Source organism: Drosophila ananassae, chromosome 3R (genome assembly GCF_017639315.1).
Source record: "Drosophila ananassae strain 14024-0371.13 chromosome 3R, ASM1763931v2, whole genome shotgun sequence".
Lineage (NCBI taxonomy): Eukaryota > Metazoa > Arthropoda > Insecta > Diptera > Drosophilidae > Drosophila > Drosophila ananassae.
The window spans coordinates 25,754,383-25,774,538 of record NC_057930.1 but is presented as its reverse complement, the minus strand read 5'-3'; the positions used below and the strand labels follow the sequence as shown (position 1 = coordinate 25,774,538).

Sequence of the window (20,156 nt, the reverse complement as noted above, 5' to 3'; positions counted from 1 at the left end):
CTGCTTTCATTACGTCTGTCCCGTACTGCCATTGCCCTTATTTTCTTGTTACACTTGCTGCAAGAGTTATTGCCTTTGCATATTCCACTCAGTGGCGAAGTTCGCCATGTGTACGTTCGTTCCTATTGCATTTCTTTGCATTTTTTGCAGCCGGAATTCTTTCCACAAAAATGACAGCTGACACTTGCGTTTAACCGCACAGATTTGCTTTTAGTACGCTTTCGAATCTCCGTCCCGCCTCGAATTGCGATTGTGGTTCGTCTGTTTGTACGACGACTGAAGGCAAGTTGTAATTGTCGTTTGTATTACCACCGAACGGGGGCAGAGGCTCTGCTATGTGTATGGATGAGCCACCGGCTGGAGGGCGTGGTGATTGCGGTTTCCTCCTCCTCCTCCTCCTGCGGCACATCAAGTGCAGACTTAACAGGCTTTTCCTTTTCCGTTCCCCACTCTTTGCGGTTACCCGAAAATCGGAGCCAAAAAAATTTGAATTCAATTAAAGTGACAGGATTTGTGTGGGCTTTTCACATGAGCGGGTTTTCAGTTCGAAATATTGACAGTTTTTCTAAGTTAGATGGAACTGCACATGAAAAGTGGTTGTAGAGCTTTACTCCCAGCTTGATTCAGTTTCTAGGTTTGATAAAATTAAAGCATTACTTATTCTTCATATTAAAACCCCAAGCTTGATCTTTAAATACAAAACTATCAAATAATATAAATTTGAAATAATCCTCCCAAGATATTTTAAACCCCTTTTATAAACCCACAAACTAATTGGCAATTTTACGAATTCCATACATTTTAATCGTGTTAGACAATTGTGAGAATTTTTAGGCCACATTCAGTTTGGGGCGGGCATATTTGGACTGCTTTCACGTGTGCTTAGTTTAGCTGAAAGCCTAAAATCCCCAATCTCAATGGCATCCTATCCCATTCCACCAGGAAACCCATTCGGAACAACCCCCTCTCATCAATCTGGCGAAAAATATTTCCGATGTTTCACACGGCGTATGAATTTTTGTTTCCGCCACGCCCTAATTCACTTACATCGCCCGCCAGAGCGCCGGCGGTTGTTGAAAATTTTTGGCAATATATCTATAGATTTATTTGTTTCCCCAAGTATTTAGATGTATAGAAGCTTGTAAAGTTTGGCAGCGACTAAGGGCGGATGATTTTCCTATGCCATATTCATCAGGTCTGGGATTGATTTTTTGATATTTTTAGTTAAAATTTGTTTTCGTGCCACTCGTTACCCGCTGGGTGTGCTTATAAAAAAGTCAAGGGTTTCCTCGTCTGTCTGAAATTGGATTTTTAAATTTTTATATCCAGCCAGGGACTCGACGCTTTAAAGCGTGCAGAGAAGGGCCCTTTAAATATTCAACAAAAAGAGAATAAACTTGATAATCCACTCGATAATACGGCTAACCAAACGAACATAAAGTCCAAGGGTAAATGGCTCAGAAAATGTTGGCCAACAATTGCCATAAATAAAAGTCACTTTTCTGTCGGCTGGGGGGGCGGGCCACATAAATAGAGTATCGAACAACAAGCAGGACTCGGGACGATGACAAAGCCGACAATACGCAAATAAGATTTGGCTCAAAAATTTATTTAATTTCATTTTATTGGATGAAAGTCAAAGGCGACGAAAGTCCAGACAGTCGGCAAAAGGAAAAGGCAGAGGAAGTGGAAGATGTTTACTAGAGAGCAGCGGATCCGATGCGGATTCATTAATCTTTTTGCGCTGAATCAGCTCAAAGAGCTTTGCCCTCGCCTGGGAAGCTGGGAAGTAGGGATTGTGGGCGGTCGGCGCGACGGGATGGGCGGGAAGGATAAACAAAGTAACCAATTTGATGCCAAGTCATTCGGGCAAAGGCCAACAGCAGACTCTCGGCCATTTGCAAATGAGTCGCCAGCATAATGACCATGAAGCTATTTGCTCAACAACAAATTGCCAACAATTTTGCACACTCCATTGACTCTGGCCGCTTTCTTTCTGCTCCCCAACCACTCCACGGCCTTGCTCTCCAGCTTGTTCAATTTTCATTAATTTACTTATAATTATTTGCCGACATTTTCATATTGACTTTGACGCTGACCTACCGCCTCAGAAAATAGCGTAGGCACCAACCAAAAAGGACGAACAATTGAAATTAAAAATTTAAAGTCGACAGCACGGGGACATGGAAATTGCTTTCGAGCCGCCTTTCTTCCCTCGACAACAATAAAGAGAAAGGAAAGAAATGAGAAATATGCGCCTGTTAACTTGTTCATTACCCTAATGGAGCGTTTTTCCCATGCATTCTCCTTCTTAATATCCCTATTTTCCCAGACCTTCACATTCGGTATCCCTTTGGCCCTTTTTGCTCTTTGTGAGCCGGCTTCCTCGAGATGTTGTCCTTCGGTTCGTTACTCTTGTGTCCTTTTCGTCCCGTGCCTCCGATCTCCAGAGCCTGGAGTCGGGTGAAGTTGGAAAAAAATGAAGGAGGCTGTTCACATCGTCCCGCCTTAATAGACTGAAATTCCGCACTGTTATATATTTCATTTAAATGACATTTTAATTAATGTCAACAATTTTGCCATTGCGGCAAGTCGACGCTCTCATTATGATTCCTTGGAAATTCCGTTCCCGTTCGCCATCGCCATCACCATATTTTTTACTGTCTGCCGCTTTAATGTGATTACTTCTAATTAGATGTTTTAATTATACATAAGTCGCCGAGGCTTTTCGGCGCTCCCAGTTCGTTAAATATTTTTCCGCTAATACTTTCCTGTTGCCTGGTAGCATAGTCTTCTTGAGTCAAGAGGCTTAACCCGTTCAAATGACTTCTAATTCGGAAGCAGTTTCCCAAACATCTGAGCAACCGAACAAATAATGATGCACAAAACTCGTATTTAATGTCGTCTACTAATCACGGCTTAATGTAGCTTCTAATCCCGACTGAAGTCACCGATGACAGAGGAATGTTTTCCAAAAGAAAATCTTAAGCTCAGTGAAAAATAAACAAGGAGGAGCTCAATGAAATTGCACACCAGAGACCCACAAAGTCCGACGGCAGGAGAAAGCAATCCCTTTCTTTTATTTCTCTAACCTTTAGTTACAATAAATTATATGCAACAGTTTAAAAAAGGGCCGAGCACGAAGCCAAAGAGTTAACGATATTGTGAGCGGGTCCCCGAACGCTTTTTTTGCGAGATTCGCTCCTTTTTTGGCCAAATAAAGCACTTGAGGGAATTGCACATAAAACGCCTGACGGATGACAGGGGGAAGGGTTAGGTTAAGGCCATCATTGGCATGTGGCAAAAAAATCCTTCCATTTGGGAAATGCCAAATATTTGCAGGTAACGAATAGAAGACGGAAAAGGGACAAATCCCAATATGCCAGGCACTTTATTGCAATCCCTTTAAACAAGTTTTTCAGAGCTCCCCCAAAAATTCTGTTGGCATTATTTTGCCACTGATGCCGCCGCTGGTTGGGTGCCTCCACGTGAGAAATCGGCAAACAAATGTGGGACTTTTCCTCAAACACTTGAGACTGTGAGCGTGTGTGTCCTTTCCTGCGAATCCTTTCTATTTCGCTGTTGGCAAGGCAAATAAAATATGGAATTACTTAACGGCCATGTCAGAGCACACACATTGTGTGCGTCTGTCTATTTGTTGGCGGTTGCCTTTGTGCCTCGGCTCCTCCGCTGAATTTTATTTGTTCTGATGTGATTTTGTTTAGCGCAAAAAAAGCAACAAGGCAGCCAAGTTGGCCGGTTTTTAAGTACTATTTGAGTAAAAATATTAAATTCGAAATATGAAAAGGCAATAGGTAAAATTTTATGTATTTATTTATAGAATACGTATACATTTTCTAGCCTTTTCTTTCCCCTTTAGAGTCAGTCAGCACTGTCCTCACAAACCCCATATGTCACATTGTCTTTAAAGTCTCCTTGAGAGCTTCTTCCCTGACTTCCTAAGGGGGGATTACAAGAAGTAAGTGCTACATGTGTCCCAGTGTTTCGGAGCTTTAAAAGTAATTTTCCTTGTTTGTTTAAATTGTTTCTCCACTTAAAGCAAACAGCTGCAACCCGAGTCGAACCGAGTGATTGATATTAGATCCTGTCCACCAACTTCGCCATTAAGAAAAGCTCCTTATTGCAAGGAATTTATTTGAACACTTTAATCGAAAATACAAATGATGGGCCAAGGAATAAAAACTTTTCATTCAGCTTGAGCAAACTTTCGGACTATCTCATTAAAAGCGAGCCCAAACTTTCGCATTTCCACAAATAAATTTTTCTATTAAGAGCATTTTTTGTCCGACAAAATTTTGCACGCCTCATAAAGCTGCGACGTATAAATAAAATTTTCATAAGGAGCCGGAATTTCTTGTTTTTTTTGGAAGGGTTGCTCATGGGCGAAGGACTCATCAGAAATTCAGCATGCGTGGTCTTATGAAAACTTGATGCCTCCGTGATGACACTCATTGTCTTGAGTGAAAAGTGTGGCAAATGACATGACACGAGGGAGTGGGATGTGGTGGGTTCTGGGGTGAGTAGGCCTCTAAAATTTCTGGCATAACTGGCAAAGCTTTTATAAAATTGCCAAAGCACCCACACACATTTCAGTCGCGGTCTTTTGTTCACCCAGCTCCCCCGAAAACGCCTTTTATACATTCGTTACACATTTCTCTTGAGCGGCAAATGACTTTCAAGCCTACATTTCCTTTAGTGCCGGCTCCGGATTTGTCCCGCTCCTCCGTCAGGTGTTTTCTGGCAGTGCACAAAAAGTTTTCTAATGAAAAATTCAACTGCCGTCCCCAACTCGGACGGAGCAAGAGCCAAACTAATGCTCACTTAAAGTTTTGCTTATGGAAATGCAACTGCCAGCTGGCAGATGCCAGCGAAGGAGTGACCAGATAACTGGGAAACGGCAGCGGGAATGGTTTATTCGAAAACAACTCCCTAAAAACTGGATGCAGATGGCTTAAGCTTCACAAACTGGCTCGAATTGCGAGATGAAAAGTAATCAAATTCTTGTCGCCAGTTTGCAGACTCGTGAAAAGGTTGAGCCAAGTTTTCACTGAACTCAAAGGTGAATAAGTTGTGAAGGTGACATTTTGCTAAACAGCAACATATATAAAAGTGGCCCCGGGCGATAATATAGTAGAAAGTTGAATGGAATTGCACCAACTTATTTAATTAGGTCTGTAGTTCCATTTTCTAACGAGCACCGTTTATGGAAAGTTTTCATTTTCTTTCGAAAGGACTTTTTAATAATTGGGTCTCCAGGTTTCGGTTTTCCCAAGAAAGGTGTCCATAGTTAAGCCTTCATAGGAAATTTTTAAAGTTCAAGAGAGTTTGGGATTGAAAAGTTCATTACTTGGGGAAAATAACTTGATAAGGTAGTCGAAAATATTTACCCATCTTAGTTAAAAATTAATTTTATCCCAGTTGGAAGATGGAAATTTCATTAAAGCCCACGCCACTAGCAGCCACATAATTTATAAAGTGTCGAGCTGAAAACTGCCCACCGAGGCAGTAGCCTCAGCACTTTCCGACCACCCAGCCACCCATCCAACCAACCAACAAATCCGTCCATTTATCCATTGAAGGTCCGGCTGCGGCCATAACAAGGCGTGACTTACAGCGTACTTGGAGGGCCAGAATGAAGCAATTTTAATTTGCTGCTCTTGGCTGGATAGTAAAACATCAGCGGACCAGCAGAAACAGTAGCAACAAGATGAAGATGAGCCGGAAGGGAAGGACGATTCCCACCCGACGCCCATCCAAGTTTTGCAGTCAAAATGCAGTGGGTGGCCCCAAAAGTGTTGCGCTTCATAAATAAAGAGGGCCGAAACCAGAGGAGAGACTGTTGTTGGACGAGCGGCAAACTTATAGCTCTGTTGGCCAGTGTAAAAGCATATTTTCTGGTTTTAATTGCAATATATTCTTTTAGACAAAATGACTGATGATGGCCTGGCGAGTAAAGTTGCCGTTCTCGCCCACCCCCTTTAAGCCCCCTCATCCCTTTGGTGTCTCTTGGCTTTTCTTCGCACAAGCAGCAAAAATATATTGCCATGAAATTTGCAGATGGCACAGGAAGCGGAAACCCAGCGGAGACAGGCATGTCTCCACACTGGCAAACTCCGTTTGACTGCTAAATGAACAAGGAAACCTCATTCTATGCTTTTCGCACTTTTCCCACTTTCCCGACACTCTACTTTTCCCCCTCAAGCCCGGAGCTCTGCCTTCGAGGCTTTGCGGTTGTCGGTCACTGCGGTCGTTGTTGTTTTTCTTTCTCCAAACAGGAAGAAATTTATTTTCAAATATAGAAAATACTTTTGGAATATTTCTGGAGTAAGTAGATGAAATTTTAATTAAAAGAGAGTCTCTAGGTATGTTGTACAAGCGAGGTTTGCACGTTACATGAGTTTAACGAATCCAAAAGACATTTCACAGTGTAGTCGGTAAAAATCCTTTCGCCGCCTTAGCGATACAAATGACTCGGAGATATAAAGAGAAAAAGAAGGCAAAGGATCGTAGAGGGGAGAAGGATGGGCAAGGAAGCAACCAGGAACCAGAGGCCTTTGTCTTAGCCATCGCGACCGCCATTTTGATGATGAATAAATGAAGGCCTTTGTGTTTTTGGACGTGGCCAAGGAGAATTTAGCACTTTCATTTACCCGACATGCACTTCTCCGAGCGAATGGAATAATTAAACCGCTTTGCCCCTCACTTACTAAATCTTTAATCCTCGCTTAAAACTGCTAGACTATGAATCTGACAATCATTTGTATATATTCTGTATATTTCGAGCACTTCAGATCTGGCCCGGTCATTAGTCATGAAACTTCCCCCCTATAAATACCCGGCTCGGACAGCTGTGCCCTCAGACTAAAAATCATAGGGGGGCGGGCGAATGGATTCTCACTGAACTGCTAAAATGGCAAATCACTGGGAAAACTCATAATTTTTCCCTTTCACTTCCTAGCAGAGCAGCGTAAATTTTATTATTGGCAATGCCAACTGCACTGGAACAGGCGGAGGCAACTACAATAAAGTTTCAGTCTAAAGTTTCTGTTTTTTTTCGCCGCCCTATCAGCCCGAGTCCGCGCCCGGCTCCGATACCACCGATTCCCTTTTCAAACAGATGATTAATGAAGCTTTGAAAAGTTGAGTGCAAATTTAATCAAGCGCACAAGCAAATCGAAACAATCGGGCAAAAAATGGCCAACTTATAATAAGCTGCATATTGGCTAGATATGTTCCGCGCAAAGGGAAATATGCAAAGAATGAGGAAAATTAAAGACCATCGGGCTTAGACGATAAATGATGCAATAAGTACGACAAAGCTGCTCTGAGATTTATTATTCGATTTTTGACATGTACTCGTAATAATGGTGGTGTGGAGAACGAATAATGGATTGCGAGGAAAACTTTTTGTAATGCGTGGGAGGAAACCTAAACTGATTGACTGAAATATAAGCCTCGAATCGGAGATTTGATTTTAGTGAAATTTATTCAAAGCAAATATTTAATTATGTCCAAAAGAAATGAACATCAAAAGCCTCACAATAATGTATTGTAATGTGTTTCTTTTATTGCAGGTCACCTAATCGGATTGCCCTCAGGCGGAATAAGAGTGAGTACGATTTAATGAAGTTACTTTAAATTGCATTGACGCACTAAGAGGATTCTTATTCCATTTAAACTTGAAGTATAATTTTAAATTTAGAAATCCTTGTTTTCCTGCCCTTTTAAACCCTTTTCAAACATTTTATCTACCAACTCTCAGCTCGCAATCCAGTTGCGACGTTTTCTTAACCCTTTTCCTTGGCACGTGTTTAAAATTTTAGTAAAATTTGTTGGCCTGAAAAGCTGACTCGAGAATGCCTCAATCCTTAAAGACAACTTCATTCATCATGCTGTCTGTTTTATATATAAATTTCATTAAACTTTCCAAGGGCCCCCAATAATCAAGTGGCCTTTTTATGCGTATTTGTTCTCTGACGTATTCATGAGCGCCAACTAACGCCATCAATTTGCGAAAATACAGGCCGGCCCGAAGATATCCCAGAGCCTTGACAGGCGGGCCTAACTTTTGGCACTTCTCGGGCCCGCACTCTGACCTGGCCACTTGACAGGACCTAGTGTCGGGATGTCCTGGTTCGTGGCCCAATTATTATCATAATGCCAAATGAAGATGACAACATTGACAGCCTGCAGCCGGCCGCCGATGGGGAAACTTTTAATGATACGGCTAAGGTCGCTGGCTGGGAACTCGAGGGCCAATTAATCACTGCTTCTCCGAGTGTCTCCACGCTGAGTGTCACTTAATTTTTTTATGATACTCCGGCCTGACTTAGCGTCAAACGTTCCACGTTCAATTGTTTTATGCCGTCTGCGCTTTGAGGTTACGAGTGGTCTCTATAAAGTGTTTCCCTTCCCCCGAGCTCGGATGGCCTCCACCACCGTCAAACCACCACCCCACCACCCCCTTCAGGCGAATTGTTGTCGAGACTTTCGAGCCATTTTGAGTGCCTGGGCAGAAAGTTTTCTCTGTTGCCCGAGAATGAAACCGTCAATTTGCCGCAAATATACGTACACATAGGATGGAGAGCAAAGAGCAGGGGCGAGGTGGTGCTGGGGCTGGTCCTGGAAAATACACCAACTACGAGAAGTTTTTAATGGCCATTGAGGCCAGTTTATGCAGCTGCCACTCCCATTTACCATTTTCCATCCGCCGTCCGCCCCTTATGGTTTGTTGCTATTATTAAATTAGTTGCGGGCGATTTGTGGTAATTAGGGTGAAATTTAATGGTCATTTAAACTCTTTGGGTGAAATTCAACTGAAACATATGCATTTGGAACAGGGGTGATATATATATATTGAAAGAGATATATATAAAAGATTTATCCTCATCGATTTTGGGAGTATACAAGTTTTTGCCATGTTTTCAGGCCTTGAAAGTGGTCAGCGAGATAATTAACTTAATGCCCGCGATTACCTGAGGAGTGAGGCTGAGGAGTGCACACCTGGGGTCTAATTAGGTTGCATCAGTGCATCGATTAGCTCCCCCGGGACTTGCAATGGCCCCTCTCCATCTCCCTCTCATTGCATTGCAGAGGTATCAGTATCAGTGTACGAAAGCGTATCCGGAGAACACAAATCCCAGCCAGGTGCATAATCCTCTTGCCAGAAACACCTTCAACCGCCAACGCCTGTTTCAATCTGCTCGTGCATGTTGCTGAATCTTATTTGAGGCATCAGCAGCCGTATCATCATCATTTATTTATGCGTGCCACAGCGTTGCATGGATGCATTATGGGCATGACGACATCTGCTGGATTCACGCGGTGTTAATAACACGTCAACTATGCGGTATGAGGAGCGAGGGACGTGGCAGAGGGATCCAGGCAGCCATGCTACACATCAAGTATACGCCGCAGTGGCATCTTACACAATGTTACCTGCAGCGAAGGAGGAGAACGTGGCGCGACAGCGGCTCCTGCTAAACGCATTTAATGGCCAACGTTGTCTGCTGCGTCGTGCAAATTGCAATTAATTAATTGAAGTGCCGGTGGAGCTGCTGCACCTCCCATTAATGTCTGCACAATGCAAGGCTTCCCGTCGTTTAAAAGGCTGTCACGTCAGCCACCAAGCCCAAAAGCAAAGGAGCATCCAGCCCGGGCCAGCTCTCGTGACTTATTATGTGTGTCTTGAGAGCAGGTCGACCCACATAAGTTGGTCTTTCTTAACAGGTTAAGGAGCCGAGCCTGTGCCTTCATCAACTGAAAGCCAATTGAAAAGTCAAGCAAATTTCTCCTCCCGACCGACCGCCAGCTCACAGCTTAATCTCATTTCCTCACCTTAATGAAGGCAATTCAGCAGAGACCATTTTTCTTCAATTAATCAAGACAATATGGTAAATCAATGGATTCGCCAGAGGACGCCAATAATCAGCCTTCAGCTGAAAACGTGATAATTAACTCGATTAATATTCATCCATGTGTTGCCAGAAAATATGCTGGATGATAAATAATTAGCAGAAGATATGCCAATTGTCGAGAAAACAAGGGAAACTCCACCCACTGACTTTTAAATTAATCAATTAAAGAGCGTATGGCCCAGGTACACTTAAAATCCTGACGTCTTCAAGCTGAATTTTTGGAATTCCATCTACGTGCTGTCACTTAATTAGGAACAAACTGCTCACCTCACTGGATTTTCATTCACACCCTCTGGCTCTCAAAAACAATATTTATTGTAATTTGTTTGTAATGGTACAAAGAATGAAATTGCACACGCGAACGGCATAAAAATAAAAGGACTGGCGAATCAAATTAATATTGCGCACACATTTAATATTCATTGAAAACATTTTGTAACAACAATAATAATGCCGCTCGTATCTGGCAAACCTGCTCCCCGAATTGAATGGATATTGGGGGCGAATACATATACAATATATATACATACATATATTCGTGGGAACACGCTGAGGGTACATATAAAATACAAATACGGGATATACGCGACTGATATGAAACAACAAACCAAACTGTCGTGGGCAGAATTGCAAATACATCCTGAAACCCCAAAAGGCTGGAAAGAATTTATTGACGGATATTTGCTCCGGCACCATTAAGGTTAAACTGCTGGATTGAACAAATATTAATATGAAAATACATCCTGTAATTGCTGGAAAATGATTTGGAAAATTGCGGCTTAGAGACTTGGGCTTACAAAGAAAAGGGATATTGATCAGGCAATTTGATTACAATCCTTTAACTAATTTAATTCTCTCCTTCCCATGAAACAATATAAATTATAGGTTAACTTATTAGGTTTAATGAAAATAACAGAAAACATTGTTCATTGTTTAGGCCAATTTAAAGGGCAACTTGAATTGAAATCCATCATCATTGTTTAAAATCACATTCAATAATTATGTGCAACTTTGAAATCCAAGTTTAATCTGATTATATTTGCTCAAGTAAGTTTTCCACTCATTTGAATGCCACAAACAGAGGCAGCTCATGATTCAGTTCATTTGGCAGCTCCAACTTTTCCCAATTTTGTGTATGAACTCTGGGGCATTTGATTAAATGCCCGTTTCTAGCACATGCTTAGAAACATATACATTTATACACATGCATCTATCAGCTATAATGAATTCAATTAATTTACTCCTGCCAAAAATTCCGGATCACACACACGCATGACACACAGCCGAGTCCCGACCCATTCCGGGCTCCTTGCTCGATGTCTGAGCATCATTATGATGAGTGATTGTTGCTGCCGGGAGTGTCTGCGTGTGTCGAAGATTTTTCTCGGCCCCTTCCGATTCCTTGCTATATCCTGGCTATGTCCCCTCCTCCCTTAATTTTTTTGGCTATTGTTCGTCGCACGTTTCTTGCGGTTTTATTAATGTGTGCTAAATGTGCCGTCTACTCATAATATACGATCTACTCATTCATATATACTTATGCACTCCAGACGCGAATGGCTTATTTTTATGGGGCCTCATGAACTTGAGGGCTCTTTCTCTTTCTCCTTCTTCTTCTTCTTCTCCTTCGCCTCGTCCTCGTCCAGATCCTGAATGATTTGTTTGCCCAGGATGATGCCAAGGCCATCTCATGTTTATATATCTCAAGTGCTAGCAATTTTCATGTGATTTTTCTCTCTTTTGTTCGGTCGAGGACAATAACCCGATGGCTATTTATTATTGGCTGACTAAATTGAGGTCACCAGGGAGGCAGGGCAGGAATAGAGCAACATTTTCGCCTAATTGAAGCTATTGCTAATTCAAGCTGAAAAATGATTCCGCCTAAATCAAATCCTTTCAATCGATTTTCATTCCGGTTTTCAATGGAATGCATTTTAAAAGCCCATCTTTATATCCACCATTTGGCCTGCCAGTTGCAGACTCGATTTATATTCAGCAATCGGCAGCGAGCGACATTTGAAAAGCCAATTTAGCCTGCATTGCGTGGCAATTTTTAGCCGGGAGCCAAACTAATACATAATTAGTTCAATTTCCTCTGTTGTCGATGACAGTGTCGGCGTTTCAAAATGCAGCTTCCTCTCCCTCGGATCGTGCTTCCTACAGAGCTCGGCTGTCGTGGCATTTTCAGCATGAAAATTTATGTAAATTGGGCGAATTTATTCAATTAAAAGTTTGTGGTCAATGCCCCATTGAGGTTTATTGGCTCACATTAGGCTACCGAGTGCTTGCAAAACAGTGCAACTGCAAAAATGCATTTCATTTTAAATTTTTTCACAGTAACTCGACAGTTTTTGCAACCGGAAGTCGCCAAAAACAAATAAACATAATGCGTCTATTTGCCACTTAATGAATTTTTTCCAGGCCAGGACATGGACAAACAAACAAATGAAACCCCAAATAAAAAGGACTGCTAAAAAGAGGAAGCAAATGGCAAATGGGAAACCTGTGTCCCATGTCCTGCCGGAATTGTTCGTCGTCTTCATTCTTGGCTTCTGCCAACTGGCAACTTTCAGCCAACCAAGTGGCAAATAAAATATCGCCAGCTCTTCTTAGGGCCCTTTCAGGGGCACGGAGCTTAAGGACGGCTCTGGCGCAGAGCTGAAAAAATTCCGCTTCTGTCTGCCAAGTAAAATGTAATTGTAATTTTTAATTTTAAGTGCTCTGCCAAAGAACAGACGAAAAAATAATAGAATGCGGGAAAATGCTGTGTGCGCCAGCATTACAAATGTTAATTGCGCAACACATAACTCATGCAACATAAAGGCGCGGAACGGGGGAGAGTCCTATACCTATCTGGCTGGCTGGCAGGAATTTGTTTAATATTTTCAGCAGCTCTCTGCAAATGTTTTATAATAATTTTGGTGAGCCCCTAAAGGTAAACATTATTGTGGAAAAATGTCAGTGACTTGGATAAATACCATATTTAAATTTAAATTCCTAAGCTGATTTCTAACTTCAATCCGATTGTAATTCAGTTTAAAAACAGGTATTTTCTTAAGGTGTACCTGATATTGGTGGCAAACGACGGCACTCAAAAGAGCGTGGCGCAAAATGCTTGCAACTGTCATCGCTGCAATATAAACTGTCCGTTTCCGGTGTGTCCACAATCCCTGCCACCCTGCCTCCTTAGTTTCTTTGCTTTTGTTCGATACTTATGGGAGGCAGTGCAACTGATAAAAGGGCCTGTGACCACTCGCAGCTTCTGCTTCAGGACAAAGCATAAATTCGGCGTGTAACGGCGCCCACATGGGAACGATGCCGGTTGTTCCTTTCGCCCCACAGTCCTTCCCCACAACACTTTTTAGCGCCCGCACTGCCCACTGCACACTGACCATTGTCCTGCACTCGCCGCGCTTTCTCTCGGCAGTTGCAATTGTTTTCAATGGGGCCCGCCTCGGTGATATGGTCATGACTTGGTTTTCAGTTATCTTAGCCATTTGGCCCTCGCGTGCCACCCTCAATGTGCCCCCCTTTGCCGTACATCAGCACGAGCCCCGTTAGCACAGTCGGTTTTAATTTTCTCCCTCAGTCGAGTCGCAGTCGAAATGGTTGCGATTTTAATCAGACCCAAATCGCTGATTGCCGGTCAGATGCAGGGCCTGTTGTTTCTGCCGGTCGCTTGCACTTGATTATCGCTTTTGCACTTGGCAGAGTTCTCGAATGGGGACAGCTTTATGGCCGGCTTATTATTAATCGACGAGGCACTCGATTATAGAGGCTTAGAGCCTTTGAGTTGCCATATTAAAGACCGTTTCTTTCTCGAATTTAATTAGGCAAAAGCATGTGGCCTGAATTCAAACCCACTAAGCTAAATACAATCTAAGCGGACTGTTTGTTGGGGTAATTCTTAATTAACAATACATGATAGATACACGGGCCAGATAAACAACAATCGCTGGAGCAAGGATAATATTATCCTGGAAGTCCGTCGCATGTTTCTGTTTGACTAAAAACACAAAGCCAGTTTTGGAATTTCGACAAGCTGTAAGCGCATTTCAAATCACGGCAGTGACAATATTCCACTAAAACCAGAAAACAAAATAACAAAAAAAGTGCAAAATGCAAAACACCAACAGGAAACTAGAACAAACAGATAACGAATTAAAATCTGGCGGGTTTGTGTTGGCATTGTGTGGCCGGAACCCTACATAGCAGTACTAACAGTTTGGGGCTACATATGGTCCGTAATATTTTGTTGGTTACATAATTATTTTGGTTTGGACTCTGGCGGATGTGGTCGCTTAACTGCGTTCGGTCACGTTGACTTTGCCGGCACAAAATTGTGCAAAATGCAGTTGATGAAAATTTATTCCTCCCCGCAATGGGTTTCCTTTCTCTACGACAACTTTCGGGAGCAGCGAAAAATTCAATAAAAGCCGAAAGCCTCCCCCCAACTCCCCTTTGTTGGCCTGGTCAATTTTTCTAGCTAATGATTTGGTTTCCGGTCCGGCGAACTTGTGACTGTACGCGTGCCCCAATGCGGTTGCCCCTGCGTGTGTGCCAGTGTGTGTGTGTCAAATTTATGGCCCGCCAAGTGGTTAATTGTGAATGCGAGTTCGCGGCTTGGGCGTTGAAATGTGGATACGCTGGTGGCTTTCAAGTGAAATGGGTTGTGATTGAAAAGAGGAAATTTCGAAGGCCCCCTAATCCTGGGAAAAGCTTTAAACCATATTCCCAATAGTCCCAAATTAACTAAATGGCTTTATGATTGAACAGTGGCAGTAGTTAGTTTGCAATCAGTTTCATATTTGCATAAGCATTTCCCATATTTCTTGAAATTCTTAGTCTATTAAAAGCTTAGTACTAAAACCATACCTTTGATACATACATATGTATATGCAAGTGGTTTTGGATGTAAACTTACATGAAGACTTCAAGAGTAACAAGAACATGATAAGATGTACTGTTGGACGACTCCAGAACTCAATAATATAATCCAAGGTTCCTGTAACAAGGAAATATATGTAAGAACTGAATGACAGGAGTAGAAATGTGCCTGGCAACAACTGGAAACGATACGTTAAGTAAACTATTTCTAGTTTAAACCACATTATTAAGTTTGAAGTTGAAGGGGCTCAATTACTTCCCATTATTTCTGAATATTTGCGACGCAGAATCTGTGATCCGATATCCAAAAAAATATGTAAGAACCTGCAAAAAATAAATACATATATGTTAAATCTGATAGAAAATAGATTTGTGCCTAGCAAAAACTGGAAACGATACGTTAATGAAAATATTTATAGTTTCAAGCACATTATATCCCATAATAAATACAGCAGGAAACTTTAAAAGGTAGCTTCTAGGCTGCTTTCAATTGCCAACAATCCAATCTGGATAAGAAAATCATTCCAAGACCCAAAGCACCCAAATTATCCAGGCGTCATTTTGATTGCGTTCCATAAATTCCATGCAGATTAACGTTTTAAGCTCCTGGGAAACTTCATCAGTCATCAGAAATATCCAAAAGTCAATGATGGCTACCAAATCCTTATAAATTGTATTTTGGCGCAAAGGTTAATTTGTAAGCTTTTTTAATGAAAGAGTATGGCCGTTCCAGCGTCGTGACAAAATGGATACATAATTTTAAGTTCCGATAACTAGTTCAACAATAAAGATCGATACTCGATTGATACTCAATTTATCAGAAAATTTTAAATTGGCAAAGATATGGATATCCTAGTGCGCCATATTGGCGGTACCCATGTATTCCCCAATCTTCCCCAGGAGTTCCATTGGAAAAATTGACAAAAAATTCATCAAAATTTTGGTTTAAGGTTTTAATGCAGATTGATGCAGAATCGAATAAAAAATCTTTTAAGGTATCCCTCTCAATGATCGGATGAATATTGGCAAAGATATGAACATCCTAGTGAGCCATATAGGTGGTATACATGTATTCCCCAATCCTCCCCAGGAGTTCTATCGGAAATGGAAAAAATTGACAAAAAATCGATCAAAAAATTTGGTTTTAGGTTTTAATACAGATTGATGCAGAATGAAATAAAAAATCTTTTAAGGCATCCCTGTCAATGATCGGATAATTATTGGCAAAGATATGAACATCCTAGAGAGCCACATAGGCCCTACTTATGTATCCACAATCTAAAATGAACAAAGAATCAACCCAAAATATTTTGTAATGTTGTAACGTATATAACGAATACGAAATTTATTACTGAATTCCGCGTAAGGATCACTCGAATATTGTCAAAGATTTAAACAAATGGTTGCTTCAGTTTTAATTTCAGATTAACCTTACAATAGATTAAAAGTATTTAAATGTAAATAACGTATTTGCTGTAACTTATTATACAATTATGTTACATCGATTGTTCAAATTATCGATTTCTGGAAACAATGATGGTTCGTTCTTTATATTTCCTATCTCTATGAACAGTGTTGGGTAGCAATTTTGTTTAAGCTTTTTCCGTTCTTGTTAATTTATGATTTCTAATTGGTTATAGACATTTTAAGATAAATTATATTTATTATGTTTGGTGGATGAACTTTTTGACAGGGCATTTCAGGGGCATTTCTCAAAATGACGGCGTTTTGTGACAAGGTCTAAAGTCATTGAGTAATCATTTGATTACTGCATTACCAGAATTATATCCTGAGCAGAATTAAATCAGAACGTGTAGTAATTCAAGCTTTTCTCCAAAGTTCTGACCATTTGGAGAAGTTCCCAAACTAATGAGCTACCCAATACATGCTGCTTTGCATACATTTCGGAACTTAACTGGTGCTCCTCTGATATTTGTGTGGCTTCCAACTATTTGAGACCCGATTAGAATTAGCATGGGAATGGGTGCTGGTGACTTGTTTGTGGCGTGCGTGTGGTATCGAACAAATATTTCGATTCAATCGTGAACAGCCACCTAATGAGAAATCCTATTAAAGTACAAATTTAATCCTCTAACTAATTTCACCAGCACGCCGGGAGCCACACGCACACGCACCCTCTGGAGGTCACTTCCTCCTCCCCATTGCCAAAAACCCATCTGGGGAGCGACAACTGACTGGCAGCCTTGGCTGGCACTTGAAAAACAAGAAGAAAGTCTCAAATAGGGCTTACTTATTTAAGAAAAACAACAGAAAAAAGAAAAGTCCTCGTTTTTTAAAGATATTAGAGACAACAGTATTACAAAATTGAATTTCCCGCTTTTAAGGCACTTTCTCTTAAATGAAAATCACATTTTGGCAATTGTACCCCCCAAAGAACTAAACTGAACTGAAAATATGCACAGGCGATTGAATCAATTAAAAGTTTGCCACAGAAGTATGCAACACCAGCACAAAGTGCAGAGGGGATGCGGCAGTAAGTTGGGGAAATTTTTGGCAAATTTGCCCAAAAATTAACAACAAATCTGAAGAGGGTCGGAACGGGACTGAAGTAACTTCAAGTTGTGTGATAGGTAAAGTGCACAAGTTGTGGCAAATATTTTGAGCGCACTTTATTGACCAATATGTGTTGCACATGCCAGTGGGGGAGGGAGCTGCCGGCATCCGGGCTAGCTGGTGGGGCTGCCAGGCAGGCAATTGATGTGGCTCTTGGTGATATCGCAAACTTTGCCACTGGCAGCCCAGTGGCAGTCCAGTGGGACAAGTTTTCGCAGAGCAGAGGAATCAAGCGGAAGTGACTGAGCTGTGACAAACTTTAAACGCTGCAAGTGCATGCAGTTGGCATTTTTTAATTGCTTTGTGCGGTTTCAAAGTTATTAAGTCGTCTGACTGGATAAGTCGACTGATTAACTAGCAGCTTTAACTTTTCAGATATGCCATGTTCGGTGTCAGGTTCCCCATTTGCATCTGCACGGGGAAAAAAGGATCCATGCTGCGATTGCTGCTAACAAATTCACAGCTTTGAAAAGTGAAACATAATATGACCAATGACAGACAGTTCGATTCAAATAAAAAATCGGAATGTATTAATGACCCTTTAAAGTCTTTGTGTGAAAAAATGTTTACACATTGGATGAGTTGGCAAACAAAAAGAGATCCAGCAGCTTTCTGTTTTTTCTCTCAATGCACAAACCATATAAATTGGTTGGCTGTCCTGGTCCTCGTTCTGGTCCTGATCCTGGCTAGTATGTAAATGAAATCCCAGACACTGCATAGTGTCAGCTTAAATGTAATTGTTTGCAATTTTAATGAAATTGAAAGACTTCTTGCTGATGCAGCTACAACATAAAATGAGAAGTAATTGGCATGCGATAAAAAATGGCTAAGAAAACCCGGGCAAGAAGGAGCTGTCCGCCCAAGAGTGCAGTGTAAGGAGTGGAAAATGGAAGACTTCACATGAGCTGGCAGCCCTCGAATCTATTTGCTCTAAGTGTTCGTTAGAAAATGTTTGCATAGCAGCACTCAACGTCATTCAAAACACATGTAGAATCGTCGGGGACCCACGAAGAGGGCTTCTCCGGCCGATGGAGTGAGGCAGGAATGGGGTGTGCCGGCCGTGAGGCTGGCTGATCAGAGTGAGGGAAATCAAAGAAATCGAAGAAAATCAATAAAAGGCAAATTGTCGTAGGAAAACAGAAATGTGCATCATTTTCACTTTATGCAAATTGCAAAATGTGTGATGAAGTCGACGGCCCTTCGTCCGCATCCGTATACGTCGCCGCATCTCCATCTACCCTTTGATGCTCCTCAACTTTCAGTCCTCCAATCTTCATGAATGAATTCAAATACAGCTCCCCGCGCTGCACCCCTCCGTGTTTGTCGTGTGTAAATGCAATGGCTGACAAAAGGCATTTGCATATTTAATGTTATTACGTTATTTTGCATGGCACACAAAAATTTATGTTTGCATGCGACAAAACTCTCAGACATTTTCATGCCCCAGTCTCATCGCATTCTGAATGCGCATATTCGTTATATTTCCCACAAATTTCACAATAATTCCGTTACAACTTTTCGGGAGGCTGGAACCGGGGGATCTGTTCGAGGAGTCTAGGAGTGCTCCCCCAAATGCACACACTACTCCCTGTATATGGCTGCCATTCTTGTTCGCCATCGTCATCACCATAAATAATAAAATTATTACGTGCTGCCAGTTTGAATTTGCGCCCATTTCGAGACTCGGCTAGTGGGTCCTGTGGAGGTCCTGTGAATAAATATTGGAAACGAAGAACAAATAGTGCCGGAACTAGGGGGACTTAAAATGACATTAAAAACACATTTCAGATTTGCTTTGAGAGTAATATTCATCATCCATATTATCCATAACTTGTTCTTTCTCCAATAAAGATATTTTTTATTTAGGAATTAAGAGTTGAAAAGCTACATTAAATATCCTATCATAATCAATGTTCAGAATTTAATGTTGTAGAGCATCCGTACAAATCAAAACTCACACATGCTCACTAACCCGCCTCAAAGGACTCAAAGGACGGCAAAAGGCAGCCCAAAGTGTGACTTAAGTCACTTGACTTTGTCAGGCAGGAAACCAAAGGGCATCTATGCCGTGCGATGCCTTGGGATGCGATGGAATCCTGGCCTACAGCAGCCAGAATGTGCGAAACAAGGATACGTTTGCATAGTGGGGGGAGAGAGCGGAGGAAAGAACGGAGCACAGGCGGCAGGACTAACAGCTTCTGGCCGACAATCATGGCAACCGCAAATCATCATAGATATTTCGAAAATTTCATTACATTGTTCGGTTGTGCAGGGCAACTGGCAAAGGTGGCAAGGAGATGGCAGGAGTCTTCCTTTTTCCTTCTCCCCAGTCAGCACGATTCGGTGACCTCCAACAACTCCAGCTATTATTGAGTGAACTGTGAGAAAAAATCGGAAATAGAAAGAGTTTTAAGGTTTCTAGTTGGAATGGAATAAAAGTAATAGGACATTTTTCCATTAAGACTCTAATGACAGTTGGTTTATTCAACTTTGCAACATCCTAGTTCCCAGTGTATGGATGTGTGCACTTGGCTGAATGTTATCTACCATGCCAAATGATGTCAATGAATGGTTAGATGAGGTGTGCCTGTATGCGTCCGTGTGTTACATAAGTCCACACATACACGGACGAACATACAGGCACAACAGTTAATGACGGCTCTGGAAATTCCCAGGCAGGCAAAAGCCCAAGTCCCCGACAGAGCCGCCTTTCATTTCCACATTTATGCCCCAAACCCATTTTTTGTGCTGCCATTT

The 20,156-nt window shown here is 41.7% G+C and overlaps 1 protein-coding gene across 1 annotated transcript in view; it reads left to right on the top strand.

Moving 5' to 3' along the window:
* Positions 1-20,156, top strand: part of LOC6497901 (putative neural-cadherin 2) — a 114,230-nt gene that overhangs the window by 7,626 nt on the left and 86,448 nt on the right. Inside the window, exon 2 of the mRNA XM_044716399.1 lies at positions 7,596-7,630. The gene's annotated coding sequence lies outside the window, so the exon portion shown is untranslated. The remainder of the gene's footprint in view (positions 1-7,595; positions 7,631-20,156) is intronic.